Genomic DNA, 19,391 nt, shown 5'->3' with positions numbered 1-19,391 from the left:
GAATCGTGCAGACACCGGAAAACGCATCTTTGCAAATCTACAAATTTTCTGTGTGACAAATTGCGACTCGCGTATGATCGTCGAAATCGCTCCGATAGTTTTGTTCAAGAAGAATTTCAAAACCACGAATTAACGTTGATCCGCGCCTAACAATATCATATCGACCGTACATCGACTCGATTTCCTTCGCCAGAAGCACTTGTTACTCGCAAGTAAAGTGTGGGAACAATCTGATTCGGAGGGAGCAAGACGCAAAGATTTGTCATTCGTCTCGGTGTGGCCAGATCGTGAAATATCGTGCGCACGGTGGTCCGTACAAGATGCGGTGTGCAAAGTTGTACGCACCTGCGGCGCGGCTAATATCGGCAGGTGTGCGGGTAGGCATGTACACAAGCATACGTAAATACTGGTCCGCTAGAATGCAGCTGTGTGTTTTTAAAACGAGTCCGCGAAAGGACGAACACACGCGGAGCAAAGCGCAGCCCGGAAGCGTTAGATCGGTGTTCCGTTTAAATTACTTGAAATCATGGCCGATCTCGAACGAACCGTGACTCGGTTCCAATCGAACCGTGAAATATGAAACGGCCTATTGGTACCGCCGCCTTTCCTTTGGCACGCCATGGATAAACTGTTTCTGCCATGTCGCTACCTTTCCTCTCCTCCTTTTTCTTAATTCGTGTTTTTCATTTGCCCGTGATTCGCGTTACGTAAGTCGGTTCGTTATCTAAATTTCATCGAAGACTTCTATCGATCGAATTTCACGTGCGTGACTGTGATTTGTTTATGCGAGCGAGAGTTCAAGGTATCAGAGCGAAGGTGAAGAAAATTGTTCGAGACGAAAATTTGAAACCACCTTTTCTTTCACTATCCATAACCCGAAAACTAAGCTACGCGAGACGCGCGTATTTGCACGACGTTTTTTTCATTGTTTTCGCGTGCAGATCTACATTCTGAAGCAGTGATATGCATTTATAAATAACTCTGTGTGATATAATGCTGGGAAAACAGTTAAAGTAAGAAAATATACATAGATATAGAGATAATAAAAATGAATATGTGCAAAGGTCAAAGAGACATGAAAAATGATCCTCTATTTGTTTTGAGCTGCGTGTGATGGTAAAATAACAAGAAAATGAAATATGGACGTTTTTCTCATTCGTGTAATTATTAACGTAATTTTGTCATGCTACAAATCACATACAGCTGTTGAAAGCTTTTAAGTATTCTCTTTTTCTTTAAACCTCTCGCTTTGTAACACATTAGGTCGTCCGAAAAGTTTCTCCCGTTTTACGAGGAAACGATAGAGGCACAGCACTTTTCCTTTTACATTATTTTATTGAATCGTATATGACTCACTTTGTTCCATTGCTACAAAATGGATCATACATGATTCAATAAAATAATATAAAACAAAACATGTTGGGCACCTACTAACTCCGTATGAAAAGAAAGAAACTTTTGGGACAACCTAATAAAAGAGAATTTAGCTTGAAGTCTAACTTCAATCTCAATTTTTCAAATTAAGCGTTCATTGGCAAGTATAAGAATACTACGGAATCATGTACTTTAACGTTATACCACGTGGTAAATTACCGAACAGCTACTAATTATCTAAACAGCTATTAAAGAAATCATTGTGTAATGATTTAATAAGTTTTAACGTCGTCATACGTATATACTTTTAACATATAAATGCACGAACATCGATCTCCTTAAGAAGAATATTTTCAATATCTACTTATCATTGCCAAGTTTTTCTTTCGTTGTTTCGTTTACTTTATCAAATATAAAACGAGACTCGATACCTATACAGCAAAGTATCGTGATTCAGAATATTATTAACGTAATAATTATTAACGCTTAGTAAGAATTTCAAGAAAGACAAATCGCAATAGGAGAGAACAATAATCGTTGTAAAATAAAAGGATCCGCCATTAAGATTAGATTAAAAAATTAAAATGTCATAAAAAGAACAGAGAGTTTTGCGTTTCTAAAGAATCTTCGAATATCACAGAATCGATTAAATAATTGATCGAAAACGATCTTCTATGGCCATGAACAACCTTGATTATTATAAAAAAGGGATTATTATAAAACAGGAAGATCAAAGAAGATTTATATAACATAGGACTGCGCTTTAAGAAATCGATCGATACAAACGAAAAATGTTTCAAATAAAAGGGCGATATACAATAATTTGACGTGTTTAATTCTTTCGCAGGGAAAAAGGCGAAAGTATCAAAGAAATGGACGATTGGTGAGATATTTTACATTAAAAAGCGAGATACATTGTACAAAAAGCTGAAATATCTCACGAATTATCGATCTTGTTGGTATTTTACTGCTTCGTTAGACAGAATGTTTCGACGAATCGATTTATTAAAGAAAACAGCAGATGTTTCGCACAAAAGAAGATGTGCATTTGTTCAGACGACAGAAGCGCAGTTTCTGTTCTTTTTTTTTTTTTTCTTTTTTTCTTACGAGAGCCTGCATAATTGTATGGAAGAGAAAGAACGTCAAAACCTCGAAAATCAACGAAAAGTGAAATTTACTGCCCTTGAAGCCTCGAAATCGAGTTAAGATCCGCTATCTGTTCGCGGAACGAACGTCACCAGTGATGCTTTCACTTCTGCGCCTTTCGCGCAACGATCCTTCCTTCTTTCCTCGTCTTCTTTCTCTTTTCTCTCATTTCCTCGATTACGTGAACGCAGTGAAATTTCGTCGAACGTAACACAACGGTCCAAAGTCGCGGTGATTCCGCGACATTATCCTGTCCGCTTCTCACCTTCGAGTGAAAAATAACGCAACTTCAACGCGGAACGCGGACGAAGGTACAGAGTGCGGGTTTCGTTAATTCCGCGTAACAAATATATTACGTATCGCTTTGCTGTACGAGCTTGTGCAAATACCTCGTGAAATTTTCGTTGCGAAACATGTAAGAAAATCAGTCGAGGGAGGAAATTGAATTTTTAATTTTTCAGGAATTGTTAAGAACTTTTCGTGAGTCTTTAAAGTCTAGACCACAGGAATCGTTAGAAAACATTTTTTCCGCATTCTTTTTTTTCTTTTTTTTTTTTTTTTTTTTGGATAGAAGAAGTTTGGCCGAGTTTTTGCTTTTAAGGAGGTAGTCATTAGGTATTTGCTTAGTAATTATAAGCGTCGTTGTAGTGTATGCAATTGTATATCTATTTATAAGTTGGTTACAAAACTACTTATCCGGCGGCTTGAATATTTTGTGCAGGCTAAAAATATTATCTCGAAATGTACAATCTTTGTTTTTCAATTGTCCAACATCATAGGATGAAGTAAGAAATATTTATTAAAAGTAGATTTTGACTAATTTTCTATTCTTTATTAATATACAAGAGTATTACATAAGATATGACTCTGATTACGAATATCTAACTCGACTAAAATAATAATTAACTAATTGCAATTTGAGGATGTAATAGAACAAACGGAAACATAGATAAAGATTCCTTGAAAAGGTTTTATTCTACGTTTTCTACTTCTTCTCGCGCGTAAAATCATCCCCTACTCTCTAGACGATGCTACTGTGTTACGTGGATTAGTCTACGCATTATGATATACTGACGATAATAAAATAATAAAATAAAATAAAGTGCAAAAGATTGCGAGAGGTTCTACATTTTTCGCCACTACAAAGCATTGAGTCTATTAGAATTAGGTTAGAAGAGTTTGAGGTGGAATTTTTACTCAGTGTCGCTCGCCGTGTAGCAACAGGTGTTTGCTGGGGCTGTTTAAATAAAAAAAGAGTTCAAGATTCTACGATAAAACGTGCAAACATCGTTCGCCAATAAGAGCCACATTTTTTCCTCTCTTTCTTAATACGATTTTACGGTAAATGAATATTTATTAACTGCTCGTTGCGCTATTCAAGCAGTTATCCATATAAATACCTTTCAATTTCGTTCGAACCCTCGCACGCACGCATACATATATGTACATGTGCGTATGTATGTGTACGCTAAACTAAATGGTTTCAACCGGTAAATATTACAGCAAACAGTTTGCTTCTGAAATTTAACTATATGTTACTATATTTATGTACTACGTGAATCTTGCAAATTAATCGGCGGCTTAAATCCACCCTATTAGATTCATAAACATCCGTAGTCTGTTAATCGACCATCGGTCAATGAAAGTTCTTGCACGTACGAACGTCGTGTTTTCCAAGAATTTTAAAGCTCGTCTGCGTCGTAACAAGCGAAAATCGTGTCGCGATTCGAGGACGAAAACGACGATCGAATTTTCGCCTCGTAGCTAAAAGGGTTTTCGCGTGAAATTAACACGTGGGGGTCCTTCGCGAGCGTCCCCGGCCCTGACTGCCAGCCGAGAATCCATGTCAAGGTAGTAAAAGCGACCACGAGCAAGCTCGAGCACCGTCGACAAGCCTCTAACCTCCCTCTATCCGGATTACGCAAGCCTGTTCGTGGATTCGAACGTGTTGCGAACCATTTACCCCTTTGCTTATCCCCTGTTTTCCACGCTTCCCTTGAAACCTAATTTTACAACAACGATCGTTACAAGTATAAGAGCGTTTGTTTCTGCGTCCGAAGATGCAAAAATGCATAGAATACATATATAATATGGAAAAACACGATACTCGTTACATGTAATGAGTATTTAACAGGCGGGGAAAATCTCGTTTCTATTTTTTTAGTTATCTTTATGATATAACATACATGTTTATTCGAACTTACAGCCAAGAATTGGTTTACAAATACCTATATTTACAAAGCTATCTTATCCACGCGCTTCGTATCAGTCATTCTCTCTCTCTCTCTCACACACACTGCGATTTCACGTTTTGCCTGATAATTGAAAACCTTGATGCAAAAATCGGGCGAGCCTACACCTTTTAGAAAAATCGTACTCGTTCAATTTTCATGCGTGCAACGCGTTCGTAACAATTTCTCGACTTACCCAATGCGATCTTTGGGAAGGAAACTGTGTCTAGCACTTGCCCGGCATTCGTTTCAAACGTTTAGTAAACTTGGGCTGTTGGTTAGATGCGTGCCTTTTTTATTTTATTATCATTTTTATCCTGGAAAATCGAAATTGAGTTTGAAAATTTGTCAACTATACGCGTACCAAACTAATTGACTCGACGGAACAGGTTCAAACCTTTTTTCTGTAGAAGAAGGCCTTTAAACGAAACAGCTTTATTTCGATGATACATTATGCAAATTCGTGTTTTCGCGAATACCTTGTAACACATATTTCCCCAAATAATTGAAGCGACGCAACACATGCGTCGGTAGCGGTGAATGAGTTAAACGCGAGATTGCCGCTCTGAAAGTTAAAACCCGAAATACCCGTTTGCGCGTGAAAAGTAGACTTCTTTGCAGTTCAGCGCTTCACCTTTTACTTTTCTGAAAGCCTCTCTCTCTCTCTCTCTCTCTCTCTCTCTCTCATTCTCTGTTCGCGATTGTGTGTCTGCCGTGTTCCGAAAAATCCTTTCAAAACGCGGGCGAGCGAGAATCTTTTCGATGAAAAGAAAAGAAAAAGAGAGAGAGAGAGAGAGAGAGAGAAAACATATTCGCCATTTTTTCCGACGATAAAAGACGAGATTCTCGCGTTTGATCCTCGATGGATGAAAGAGAGAAAGAGGAACGCACTTTCCAGACTGTGTTAATATCCGGCCGAGTAAACATCTCGATTTAGAAGTTTAGCAGGCGACCGCGAGTTCCTGACATTGTGAAATGATATTCCGAAATTAAAATCGAGACGCGGTTAAATGTAGAAGAGACCGAGAAGTCTCGTTCCTCCCAACGGCCGGTTGAAATTTTTCCGATGCGTTGAATCTTAATTGACGCAACGCTCTTTTGTCGGAAATATGACACAATATGCTTCGAAGAATTTTAAGGATAAGGATTCTTGCGACATTGCTGATACTGAAATTTTCTTTCTGATAGCGTAAATATATTTTTCCGTAGAAATGTAAGCAATTTCGATAGGAAGAACCTTCTCATTAGGAAAATATTTTTATTCAATTGGATCTTATCATGAAAAAGAAAAAAGTTGGCGTAATTGCAAACAAATTTTGCACGATTGAGAATTTTGTCGGAAGACACTTATGGATTTAATCTCGCAGACGTTTGCAAAGGTAATTGATATCGATTTTGGAAAATAAGTATTTTACCGAACATGTCGTAAAATTCGTAAACAGTCAATTTTATTTAATTGCATTAGGAAAATTATTAATTATGTATACAGAAAAAAAAAATAATATATCTCCGCTGAAAACGAAGAAAATGAGAAAAATGTTTTCAGTTAAACCACAGGAAAATTTGTAATAAAGGGGGTACAAACAGTCGTAAAAGATTCATGAAAGCTATAGATACGGGAAACCAACAGCACGTTGCACTTACAAAGGGTGCATGCAAGTTGAAGGTGAAGGGTAGTCGGCCAACGCAGACCCAACGCCATTACAACACTTTCACAAAGGTGATTTATGATTCCTTACAAAGTCTGTTCACCCTGTTTGAACACAAAACGGAAAGTACCATTCACCGGTAATATATGGTACACGTATGTATCATAGTTCTTTGACCACGCACATTTTCCTCAACAAATTGAAGAGCCTGCAGGAAATTTATACCACTGTCATTGGATATCTTGATAAGTACACGAGCTGACAAATTGAAATTTGAAATGTCTAACAATATTCCTGGAAAACTATAGAAATTTTATCATTGCGACATTTTAAATGACTTTTGTCGAATGTAAGTTCATCGAATTGCAACGACACCAAAGATTCAACTTATTTAGGAATTATAAAAATTTAAACTAGATCGAGATTGAAATTCTTAAAAGAACTCTTACGCAATTTATTGAACTTGAGTATTCTTATAACATCGTCGATATTGTACGTATTTTCAAATTGAATAAATTAGAAAATTAGCAGAGATAAATATCCTAGAATATATGATAAACGTGAAGGGAAATAATTTGCACGGAGAAACGTGTAAAAATTAAAGGAACCGATTCTAGATCGAACTAACAAAAAATTGATACGACCAAACTAAACACTAAATTAAAAGTTGAAAACTAAAAACTAGAAGATATTTCCACTATCTTATAGTACCCCTCTTATTCTTAAAAGAGAAGAAAAGAACACGAGTAAATTGAAATAATAAAAAGAGAAATTCTAAGGAACATGACAAAAGCATAAAAAATAATTTACATGAAAAAGCAAATAAAGTTGAACAAACATTCTATCTCCAACTGGCCAAATATCCAAAATCTATTCTTCGAAATTCAAATAAATTACCATTACGATTCTTCGATATTTATTTTCCAGCTTAGTAACAATACCATCTACCTTAAAAGTTAGGGCTCTCTCTTTTTCCCTATTCTTAAAAAACGAAAAGAAGAAAGAACGCATAAATTGCAATAATAAAAACGAGAATTCTAAAGTACATATATGACAAAAGCATATGGGGGAGGGGAGGGGGGGGTTAATTTGCGTAAAAATTGAACTAATGTTCCAGGTTAAACGGTTCGGCAGCCCTCGAGTATAGTCGCGGAAGTTCCGCTTTTGTCTGACCCAGATAGTCGGCATTCACTCGCTATTTCGTAACGGGACCGACTACTTTCTTTCGCCAGACGAAAGGCAACTACACGTGCACTTAATATCACGCGATATATTCCCTTCTAAGATTTATTTCAAGCACAATGGGATGTCCATTGTACAGGAACAACTGGACGATATAGTCCTTCTAAACAGATATTAGAACAGATATCAGCCTTTCTGTTACAAAGGAAAAATGGAAATTTATTTACTTATTTAATTTCTCTAGGTATATTATGTCTCTCTAAGTGTATTTATTTCTTCCCTTCAGTCTTCCTTGCGACACTTTTGTAACTGTCAGTTAGATTTTCATCGATTTTTGTTGCATATTTGGAAGAGAGTAGAATGCTTTAGGTATTTTAAAAAATTTTATATTATTGATTTAATAGACATTGATTTAATAGACAGGTAACATTATAAATATAAATATATATGGAAAGAGTGTTTACGTTTCCTTGAAAATTCTTTTCAATATTTTTGTTTAAGAAGGTGAATCAAAATGGTAATAAAATACTTAGTTTATTTCTTTGCTAAATACGTTCGTCTGTTTCTTTTTATGACATTTTTTTTATGTCTACGTGAAGCGTGATAGGATGTTGAGACTGTAGAGTATTATATGAAAAGGATACGACTTTTTAGATATTTCCAAGTTTACCAGTTTGTAACATATTTCTATTCTTCTTCCTCAAGTTCGTGCTTCAACTATCTATTAAAATTTGAATAAAAAAAAAATAGAACTCTTTGGAAGTTATCTTTTTCCGAGTTCGACAAATTTGTCCCTAATTTAATAAAAGCGGAATTGTTTAGATATTTTAAAGTCCATAACACTTCTAACGACATTTTCAGATTTCTACGTCAATCGTATCGCTCTGCTGGTTATCGTCTCTGATTGGAAAGTTATACAACGATTAACCGATGACTAAACCTTTTCCTCCTAACGAACGAAAGAAAGAGAAGAAAGAGAAGAAAAGAAAGAGAAGAAATTTCCAACACGAGAGAATTTCCATTTCCAAACTATCCAACAGCTACGAACGCAACAGATACAAATTAATACAAATATTTGAATACTTGGAAACATTTTGGAGATTATTTTATACGAGTGAAATAAGATTTTCCGGATCATCCTATCGTCAACTTCGGACGAGAATAACATTTTACTTTATAATTCTTCCCAAAAACACGTAGTCAAACCTAAGATTGTTTTATCTTCGATGATACCTACACTTCAAAAGTTGCACCGTGAATACTAGACATGTTAAAACGTCTAAAATTGAACGCAGCTATTTCAATACGTACGCAACATGAAAATTAAATTTGAAAGAAGAAAAATGATTATCACTTCCGGCATAAGTGGTTCAGAGATAAATATACTAAATTTAGAAAAAGATATTTGTCATTTTTCTGAGATCTTGAAGATGAATTATTCGCGAAAGAGATATTCGTTCCTCTAAACCGTACCTTGAACTAATGTTTATTCGTGTAATATTATTTCACTATACCTTGAATTAAAAATAATCTCTAAAGCTACACATCTGTGCTAATATCTTTCACAAGGTTGACTTACTTTTAACGATATTTCAGAAGTTTCACCGCGAAAATTCGTTATAGAACAAAGTCGTTATCAGTTCCTTTGGCATATTTAAAATTCTACGCCGGCTATTTGTAAATACAAGACACGATAATAAGTACGATTTCGCGTGAAGTAGTTACTAAACGACAAGTAAAACAAGCAATAAGCGATATCTTTTATTTAGCGACTGACGTTAAGCCGAAGAAAGGAAAAGGAAAAATCGTTCGTACTTTAAACCAGCTTGATGTTTCTTTTCGCTAAACCTGAAGGAAGGATCTACACCTTTCTATCTTCTTTGTTTCCGCGCAAAGAAAAAATCGTAACCAATTACGCTCATTTTTCATATTTTATTCCCGTCACAACTTTTATTTCTTAATCGCTTTTTCGTTTCGATAAACACAGAAGCCATTAACGTTTCAACAAAACGATTAGCATAAAATTCAAACGAATAATAATTCTTTTATGGTTTCTTCAAACTCGACGAACTTTTTAATAATAGAAAATACAGTTCGATCGAAAGTAGAATTTCATCCAAAGTGTAATTTGAAAGAATGAAACATCTGTTTAGCTGAATGATGAAATGCACGCTTAAGACCAGACTTGCGTACGATTATCGGCGAAGACTGCTATTACGATCGTTTGATTTTTTTATTGAACTGAATTTATGCGTGATAAGAGGCAAATAGCAAATATCACAAAGACGTCACATTGTCCATATTTCAAAGATAAAGATATAAAATGACAGCGCTTAGTATCGTTTATTTATTTGTGTTAATCAAGCAAAAACGGGAGTATTTTTCAAGATTCTACACTCTATAAGGATATCGCATGGTAAGCGTGCAAGTATTTACCGATACGCGAATCGAGATGATCGAATCACATTACCAGGAAAATGTTTAGTAGATAACGATTTTACATTATAACGATTCAAAGGAAAGTGAAATTTTCTATTTCGGCCAGAGATTCTCGATGTTTGAAGGAAGACATTGGCGTTTAAAATAACGATGCAAACAACGCGACACAGTCAATTTTATAATATTCACGTACTTAAACGCGGCCTTCTATGCATTAAGCAAAGTACGAGTCGTTAAATCGGACATTTTGTATATTATTGTACTCGTACGTAATGTAGAATCCCTGTGCATAGCCAAAGATCCGTGAAATGCAAAAGACCAATTAACCCTTTGGAAACAATTATCGCGGAAACACCGTATTGTTCGATCGTTGGACTGCGCCTGACAAGGCTTTTACGAAACAATTTCCAATTGGATCGAATAGCGATACGCCCTTCGTGAAAACGGCGAAAATGTCTGTACACGGTCGGCTTACCGTGGCACAACCGTTATTTGATACGGTACTGTGCCTTACGTTACACGCTATACGCATTCCTCCGTTTGCCTCGTCGTCGCCAGGTAAATCGTGCACGTGTACCCCCACACGTGCCCACCAGACGTTACCCACAGGAGTTTCACCATACGCACGCAACCACCTATGTATTCTTTTGCTTAATTAAAGCGAGATAATGAAGATGCAAGTTGGATCCAAATACGCCGATGAAACAGCGGAAATGGCTTTGGAGGCGGCGTCGAGCGTTACAGTTTGGAGATTAGAAGAAGAAATTTGCATAAATTTCACGGTGCCAATCGCGACATTTTTTAGTACTTGTGAACTTGCGAACGTAGGCGTTAATAGAGATGTCATGAAGAAATGGTTTTAAAAGTCTTGGTGATCGTTTGGAAATCGTAGAAAGATATTTCTACAAGTTTCGTAATATCGGTCGTAATGATTTTTAAATAGAGATCGTTTCTAGTAGGTTTTTTCAATTCATCAACTAGTATTTTGAGAGCTAACAGATTTTGACATCGTAAAAAGAAAATATAAATTCCACGATATTAATCGCGATGAGTTTCGAACGTGGACTCGGCTTTGACCATGCTCGATTTGAATAGATGTGCTGATGAAACGATAGAAATAGTCCGCCAAAGTATTTTTTAATCCGTTAGCTACCGCGGTATCGTTCATTCGGAGACGACAAAAAGGAATTCCTTTCAAATGAATGAAGTAAAAAATGTCAAAACAAAGTTTGTAAAATAGTCCATGAGAATACAGCGTTTAATCATTGAACGCGAAAGTCATGAGTCGTAAATAATGCACGCAAAGGTATTGCGATATTGTAATTTTGCAATAATAAAAATCTGATCTAAACGAAAATTCTTTAAGTAGGTCTCATACCCACGTGGCGCTAACTAAACGTACGTACCAGTAATATTATGAAATATTATCCGATAGTAACGGGATCCATTGTGAGTCACCAATGTCCTACGCAACAAAAACACTTATCTCGAACAATATTTACAACTAACTAACTGTGAAACATCTTCCAATAAGGATAATAGAATTACTAAAAATAACAATATATAATAACACTAAAAACAAACTGCACAGCAAAGACACATCCATTTCTCGTATGATATACTTTCGAATACTGCTATGTGATTTTATATTTTATATTCTTGCCAACAACGATAACGCAAATAAATATCTAATAAAATAGTTAAAAAAATGTATATTTTACCTGTCGGTAAAACAATCTTACCAGTCTCGAATTCCTAATACGAATCGAGGTACTTCTATTCGTGTTCTCCTTCTCGACGTTGATAACGCAAATAATTGAAAGAAATAACGAAGAAATATATATTTCACCTTTCAGGAAAACAGCGAACCTTTCATCTCGAATTGCAAGTAACAATCGCGTTTTCATCGTGCATCGACAGGACCTGTTTGCCGAAGAAAAAAAGAAAAGGAAGAAACGTGAAAAACGTTATAGACTGGGAATGAACGGGCGACGTCTGATATTTTACAGAGGCCGAACGCCAGCCATCGATGAATAAACGGCACGGGCACAACTGGTACGATATGATAAAGAAGCTTTTCGACGTGTAATTCCCCGTAAGCGAGCACGCTCTCAACAGGAAAACACCGAAGGATAAATAACTCGTTCCAAGGCAAGTTCGCGTCGAGTCTAAATATAAATTCGCAACAAATCAATATCAACGCACAACGACGCCACCGTGGATTCGATGGGCATTTATCGGATATGCAGACGTTCCTCAAATACACGTTCGGTGAACGTGATCGCCGACAACCTTTTCCGCAACCATAAGCGCGACTTCTATCGAACGCTTTTTACGAAACCGCTTAGCTTATAATTAAGTACGTTTTCTGTCCTTGTCTTTTACGGGAAACATTAGTTTGCAAGACAGTGGTAAGCGAACATGACGTAAACCATGAGCCCATCCTGTGCCGAAAGGCGAGAATTGCGATAAACAATACTAATAAAAACAATAAGTACCGCGATATTTCGAATAATGCGCAAATTTATTTCAAGTGTCACTCGTTTCCACAGACATTTTGTCTCGCTTTCTTAATTTTTTCCCTCGACCCTTTGAAATAACAGCAAAGTATTAACATCAAATATTTGAGCAGCAGTGTAAATACCATCGCTAGTTGCGAAAACACAAAGGTACATATACACCAAAGAGTATAACGTGTTGTTAAACACGTCGCGAGTCGCTAAACCGATACGGGCAAAATGATCGAAACGGAGAGTATAACGTAAACCATAAAGAGTTGCGAAATGTAAAGTAGCTCGCCGATATCGGCCATTAATTCTTGCGCGCGAAGAATCGAGAAGCAAATATAAGAGAATAAAAAAGAAACAACAACAAAAAAGACCAATCGTGTAACCGTTTGTAACAATCGTCCTCGATGGTCGTTTACTATCGCCGCGTAAACATTCATGCAGATTCGCTTGCGCAAAAACCAGATTACGCAACATCGGTTGCATTAAAGAATTTATTGTTGTTCGTTTCACGCGGATGAATCGAATCGCAGTTCCGAGAACGATCGATTGCAAGGAAGTTTTTCCATATCCTTCTTCGCGCTGATTGTCGATCGTACTCGTTAACTGTTAGCAACAAATCTTTTTACTAACGCTATCGCGAGTACAATTTGGTCGAGTTTCTGATTCTCATGTTATTTAATGACGAAAAGGATGCACTTTGATGTAACATAATCGAAAAGAGGAACAACCGATTCGATCCTAACTAATAAATGAGAAATCCATAAAGTTTACAAAAGAGTCTGAAATATAATAATCGATGCTCTTGCGATCAAGTGCGGAGAACCAAACTGTTGTTGATAATAACGGTAGATATTTGTAGTAACAAGCTACGTGCGATATTGAAAAGTTTACGAAATTCGTGATCCAAATCCTATTTCAAGGCTGCCAGGCTAAAATAAAACTATCTATCTCTAATCTGTCTTTGAAATCGATATTTTTCGAAAAAATGAAAATCAATATATCGAGAAATTGCTTGGCAGCTTGGAGAGAAAGATTATTTACCAAACACGTAACATTGACAAAAAGGATATATCGTAAGAAACAATCGTCGGATATTATTTTTGTAATTTTCTAACGAAGGACCAAAGTATTCTAAGTTGTAACACTTTTCAGATTTGTCAAACATTAATGTTTCTTAATACAAATAAGCATATAGAATACAAAATACCGAACACTAATGATCTTTAATACAAGTAAACACGAAGAATGCATTATAAGATTAAATAAGCCATTATGGTCGTATATAACTCAAAGATAACGGTAACGAGTTAAAGTAAAGTAAAAGTTAAATAGTCAAAGACCATAACCATCGATATTACGCTTAGCGAGTTGAACCGATTAATATTACCCGAGACTTCCGTCTTGTCCTTTTGGAAATATTCCAACGTTGCGCCAGCATTGCAGCTAAAGTTCATCGTAGATTTAAAGGAAGCATTGATACCGAACACTGCGCGCTGGTATATCCTTACAAGCATACTCGATCCACCTGCAATGCTGGTGAAACGTTACAACACTTTTCTAACGTCAATTTTTCTTCACAACTGACAAAGCTTGAAGAGACTAATAAGATATAAAACGCAGAAGCAATTAGTAACTCTAGAACAGATTTCAGTATGAAAATTTATCATAGATATTCGGAGGACGCGTCGCAGGATACCTAAAGTCGCATAAAAATTTGCGAATTTCAACGAAACCAATGACGATAAAATCGAAACTATACTCTTAACTGTAGCTTTCCTAGCATAATCTAATCAAAGTAGATCACAGATCACAGCTATACTCTTTCGCCTATTAATTCCCGACCTGCCTAATAAAGTCGCATAAAAAGCCCGAAAACCCGATGAAATTATCATCATCTTCGACAACGCATTCCTAAAAACTATAATAGCGGCCAAACGTCTGACGGAATGTAAAAAAAGAGAGAATGTTTTAAATTTTCATAGAATAACAAAGTGCACAGGTCATAGTGACATTTATCTGACCTTAAGATGATCTTGAAGAGCCCTATATCGCAAACTTATCAACTCAGAATTTTTACGTCTTCTCATTCTTCCCTCTCTCCCTCTCTCTCTCTCTTTGTCTACTTCAAACAAAGTACGAGAAACACAACGACGGACATGTACACCTGTTAAGCAATGCACGCGAGCATTATGTCACAGCATGTCTCCTAGTTGTAATTATACTTGGTAAATTATTAGTCGTTGCTCTTTTCATTGAATATGTACGTATAAAAAAGAAAAAAAAAAAAAAAAAAACGAAAGGTAGACGCAGGAAACGCAAGTACATATGTATATGAAAACGACTGATCGTGGAGGTTGTGTAACATCGATTAACCTTCGGCGAAAGCCGTTTTCGGTTCGATACTTTTCCATCCCCGTGGAAGGAAATTCTACTTCGACGGTATCGATCGCGTGAGACCGAATATCAAGGCTGACTCCGTGTCTAGCTCTCAGATATATTTAATGAAGATCCTAGTTCTCGCTGAACGATATCTCTCTTAGAGGCTTCGGCGACCCAGTTTTATCTGGATAGAGCCGACTGCTTCGTGATTTCTGACGAAAGTCATGTTCTTTTCGCGGCGTTCTTACATCGAAATTGTCGCAGCTTAATTACGGGGTCTGTAGGGCGTAGGAAGACGGTTAATACAGTGGCTACGAAAGATATTTTCAGGCGCCTCTGTTTTCCACCGCGACATTTTTTTATCAGTTTTTCCAATCGTACGAAAGTACTACATATATTTGTATATACGAAACATCGCGTAGTAGCGTCAGTTTGGTGACGTTGATTCGTTAGATTTTCGTCTTACCGATAAACAGTGAGAAGAGCAAGAATATTGATCAACAAATAGATTCGGAGATATTTAGAATCATTTTCCTTTCAGAACGTAGCTCTTTAGTTTCGGAAATATCTGTATAAGACAGATCTCGATTTCTAACGAGACTGTGGACTTTTATGCATTTCTGACCGAAGACTTAAAAATACACGTAATATACAAAAGTATATAAATTATCCAAAATACCTTCTGCTATACCTCGAATTTATATTTAGAAAAATATAAATTTGTACGAATATCCTACTTATAATAAACCTAACGATACTTAGAAACAAATAAATATACAAGTATTACGAAAAATATCTTGTTTCGTATCTGACAAACCAAATAGTAAATTCCAGACGATATACAACATTTATAAAACTAATACGATTACGATATTTATAGAGACGAAAAAGAAACGTATAAAATAATCGTCGTTACGAGTATCATCGTCTATTTCGTGAAAATTAAAAATAGACGAAGAAAAGGAGAGAAGAAACGAGAAGATGTAGAAAACGCAGAGTCGACAGATTAGCGATCGCTATTTCATCTTTCGAGACTCGACCATTCGATACGTAACACGTTCCAGCCCGTGGCCCGATATATTTCCACCGCAAAACAGCGGCATTGTCAGCCAGCATTACCCGGAAATATCTATAAATTTATTACGAGACCCGTGGAAATGCATCTGTGCCGGCAACGTTTGCCGAACAAAGCAGAGAGTTATTTATCACTCTCGACTCTCGATTCCAGAGAATAATGCTCGATGCTCCCTGAATTCACTTGCCACCTTTCTAACGATCGTACGATACGCGTGTTCCGATTTTATAAGATGCATAATATATAAGACGCGCAGTGGGACAAAGCAGTATTTGTTTGCAACAATAGAACGAGGAAAACAAACGAGGAAATTCGTTTCCTTAACGCTTCATACAAATATGGTATGAACAGAATATGTTCTTAGTCCAATTAAGGAATTAATTCGCTAGCGCGAACGAACGTTCGATTTGCTTCAGGGAAGTTTGTACTTAAAATCAAAGATTCGCTAGAATTAGGATCTAGAAGGTAGATGGCTTTTAAGAAGAATAAAAATAAACGTGTACTACTATCTAAGATATTAAATAAACGGGCATTAAAATAAGATTATTGTCCGAGGCACTAAACGATAAACATAGAACGTCAAATATGATTCGGTATGGTTGGTGTTAAGATTTGGAAGAATAAATCCAGCCAGATAATCTGAAAGTATATCATCGACGAGATGCTCGAAAGAACTTTTGCCTTCCACGTTTCTTTCTTACGATATAAATTATACCTACCACAAATTAATGTAGAAACATTCGTTCGATCGGTTTAAATGCCTACAGAATGTCCTCTTCTTTACGATAATTGTTCACTGTCGGTGTTATACTTTTAATCTATGTGGTGGGAGGTTATAGATAGTCAAGGACGGTATCTTCTTAAGAAAAAATGTAGCACATTCTTTTTTAATGTAATCCTTTTAGCCCAGAATACTTTCCATCGTAAAATCTATATCTCTTTGCCTCTTTTTTGTTTTATTTTCTGAATTATCGGCAAGATCGAAAGGTTTTAACATTATTATTAATAATTAAGAAAACAATGACGATTGCGGATTGGCAAAATGAGCGAACCTCTACATCGACCTGGTGATGTCCACGTTTCGCAAGGAACGATGTCGTAGACATCGTCGCAGACGATGTGCCGATCGATTTAATTCTTAACGAGATTTTAATCGGGGAAACGTTCAAAGAAAACGTAAGTGAGAGAAAAAAAGAAAGAAATAATTCAAGGTCACGGTCTACGTTTCGCGAACGGCTTACATTTTGAAACTGGAGCAATTAATACGTTATAATTAATAATATAACTAAGGTTCGTTTTATCGTATTATGATTAATTAAAATACCACAAATATAATTACACCAACCGTATCGTGGCTAAGAGTTTTTTTTACGTGATTAACTATTTTAACGGTAGGTTCTCGCGATTCCACTTTAGAAATAAATATAACTTCGAAATGCTATTTAACGCGACCTTGGCATAAATCACATTTTAACAATAGCATTCGCGTATTTTTAACTATCTTTTTGTCACTAAAAAAGAGCGCAACCGTTTTAAGTTCAATGAGCCACACTTCGCATAAAACACAAATACGTTACTGTTGAGCATGGACTTTGAGACGCGGTGAACGATTTTGAACGACCTTGGACAGCCCACGTAGTAAGACCAATGAACTTCCGAAGTGTGTTAGTTGCTTTAAAAAAAGGAAAGGAAATACTATTCCGTTTGAGAACATACGAAGGACAGAACAAAAAAGATAAGATAATAACAACCTGTACTTGAAATATTTTCCCGTGTAACGAATGTTATACGTAATTTTAAACACAATCCAATAGAAAAAAAAAAACTATAATTTTATACGTATGTAGGTGTGATAATAAATATCGTTTCGAGATAAAACGTTTCAATAGGTAACTGTATCTTATATCGAAAAGAAATATGTCTATCGTGTTATGAAATCTCTACTATCGTAACATATATATTCTTTTCATCGGCATAAAAGCCATGAAAACTATTTGTTAGTCGATGCTTCCGTTGTGTTGCGCTTTGAAAATAGTGAAACGTTGTTGCTTTACGAAATAAAATCGAACCGCGGAACGTTCTTTATTGTGGAGTAGAACCATTTGCGCCAAACGATGGACAAACGAAAAAATTTGCCGCTGAATGTTTGATGAACTGAAAATAACTGGAACAAGACCACGTGAGAAAACGGTATTCATTATGCAACAGTCTAATAGAATTTTTGAGCAGATTAGACTTTTTAAGGTCTTAACCTTTCTAAGATATAAAATTCCCATAGAATATTTTCAATTCTCCTGAAATCTTGATGACTCTTCGGAACGTTTCGAATATTTATTCTAATCGTGGTATAATTTTAATGCACTGTGAAGATAATCGCTGAAGAATAATTTACAATTATTTGAAACGAATAAACAAAAGCAGATAATACTTATCTTTCTTTTAAAGTCAAGAGCTTGGCAGTAATTCTACTTGACAGTGAAAATAATAATTTTAATATTTTTATAGTCCGTTCAACGACCAAGTCATCAGCTGTAAACGGAAGTCTCCTGTACTGTAGCACGTGAGATAGGCCAGAGATATTGCCTGTATCTTTGTTTACTCCTTATTTTCTCGATTTATTTACATTTGTTATGTGCTTATATTAGTTCCTCTGTTGCATATTTACATTTACTTTCGTATTATTTTATTTATTATTATCGTCATTATTATTACGAAAGTATATGTATAAGTAAAAACCATCCCCTCAGGTCTTTCTCATTGCACTCCGTATGAAATTCGTTTTATTTGTATATATTTTCGACCCAGTTTCGCTAAAAGACAATCCGTCGAAGTTGCACAGCGTTGGCGATCAGACACGAGTAGGCCCAACTTGTAAAATTTCTGCCTTTTCTTTCGATCCTCTGTCTTTGTTCTTTCTTTATTTTTCCTTGCCCATTCATCTTTCATAGAACGTATAGAAGAAACAGAAATCTCTCGCGGCGTAGACAGTCGTCTTATCGCCATGCTGCGCGTTTGTACCTGTCCCTGTTTGTCCCTGTTTGTCCCTGTCGGCGCCACGTGCATTTGTTTACAGTTGACGATCCGACTCGTTGAACGGACTTTGTTTCTTTGAAGTAAAATTCCTTCGAAAATTAGGTGAATATTTAATGTCGTTTCAACTCGACAATCATTAAGGAATATTTCTGCGTTATAATAATAAAAAAAATATTTCAACCGTTTTATTGGAAACAAAATTTCTCATCGAAGTGTAACTAAGGAATTTTCTAAAAGAGGTAACTATAAGTCTGTGATAAATATATAGATGCCGACAAGCGTATTCGTATAAAGTTTTTGTTTATTTCGTAGATAGAAGAAGAACAAAGTTCTTTGAATGCCGCGATAATCGTCAATTTCAACGCAATTAATA

The 19,391-nt window shown here is 36.1% G+C and overlaps 1 protein-coding gene across 3 annotated transcripts in view; it reads right to left on the bottom strand.

Annotated features, from left to right (window-relative positions):
* The window catches only part of LOC122570408 (ribosomal protein S6 kinase alpha-5-like), a 54,600-nt gene that overhangs the window by 17,421 nt on the left and 17,788 nt on the right, over positions 1–19,391 (bottom strand). The gene's annotated exons all lie outside the window — the stretch shown is intronic.

The sequence above is a fragment of the Bombus pyrosoma genome, linkage group LG8 (assembly GCF_014825855.1).
Source record: "Bombus pyrosoma isolate SC7728 linkage group LG8, ASM1482585v1, whole genome shotgun sequence".
In the NCBI taxonomy this organism is placed as follows: Eukaryota; Metazoa; Arthropoda; class Insecta; order Hymenoptera; family Apidae; genus Bombus; species Bombus pyrosoma.
Note: the sequence above shows the minus strand (reverse complement) of the source record. Positions and strands in the feature narration are given on the sequence as shown.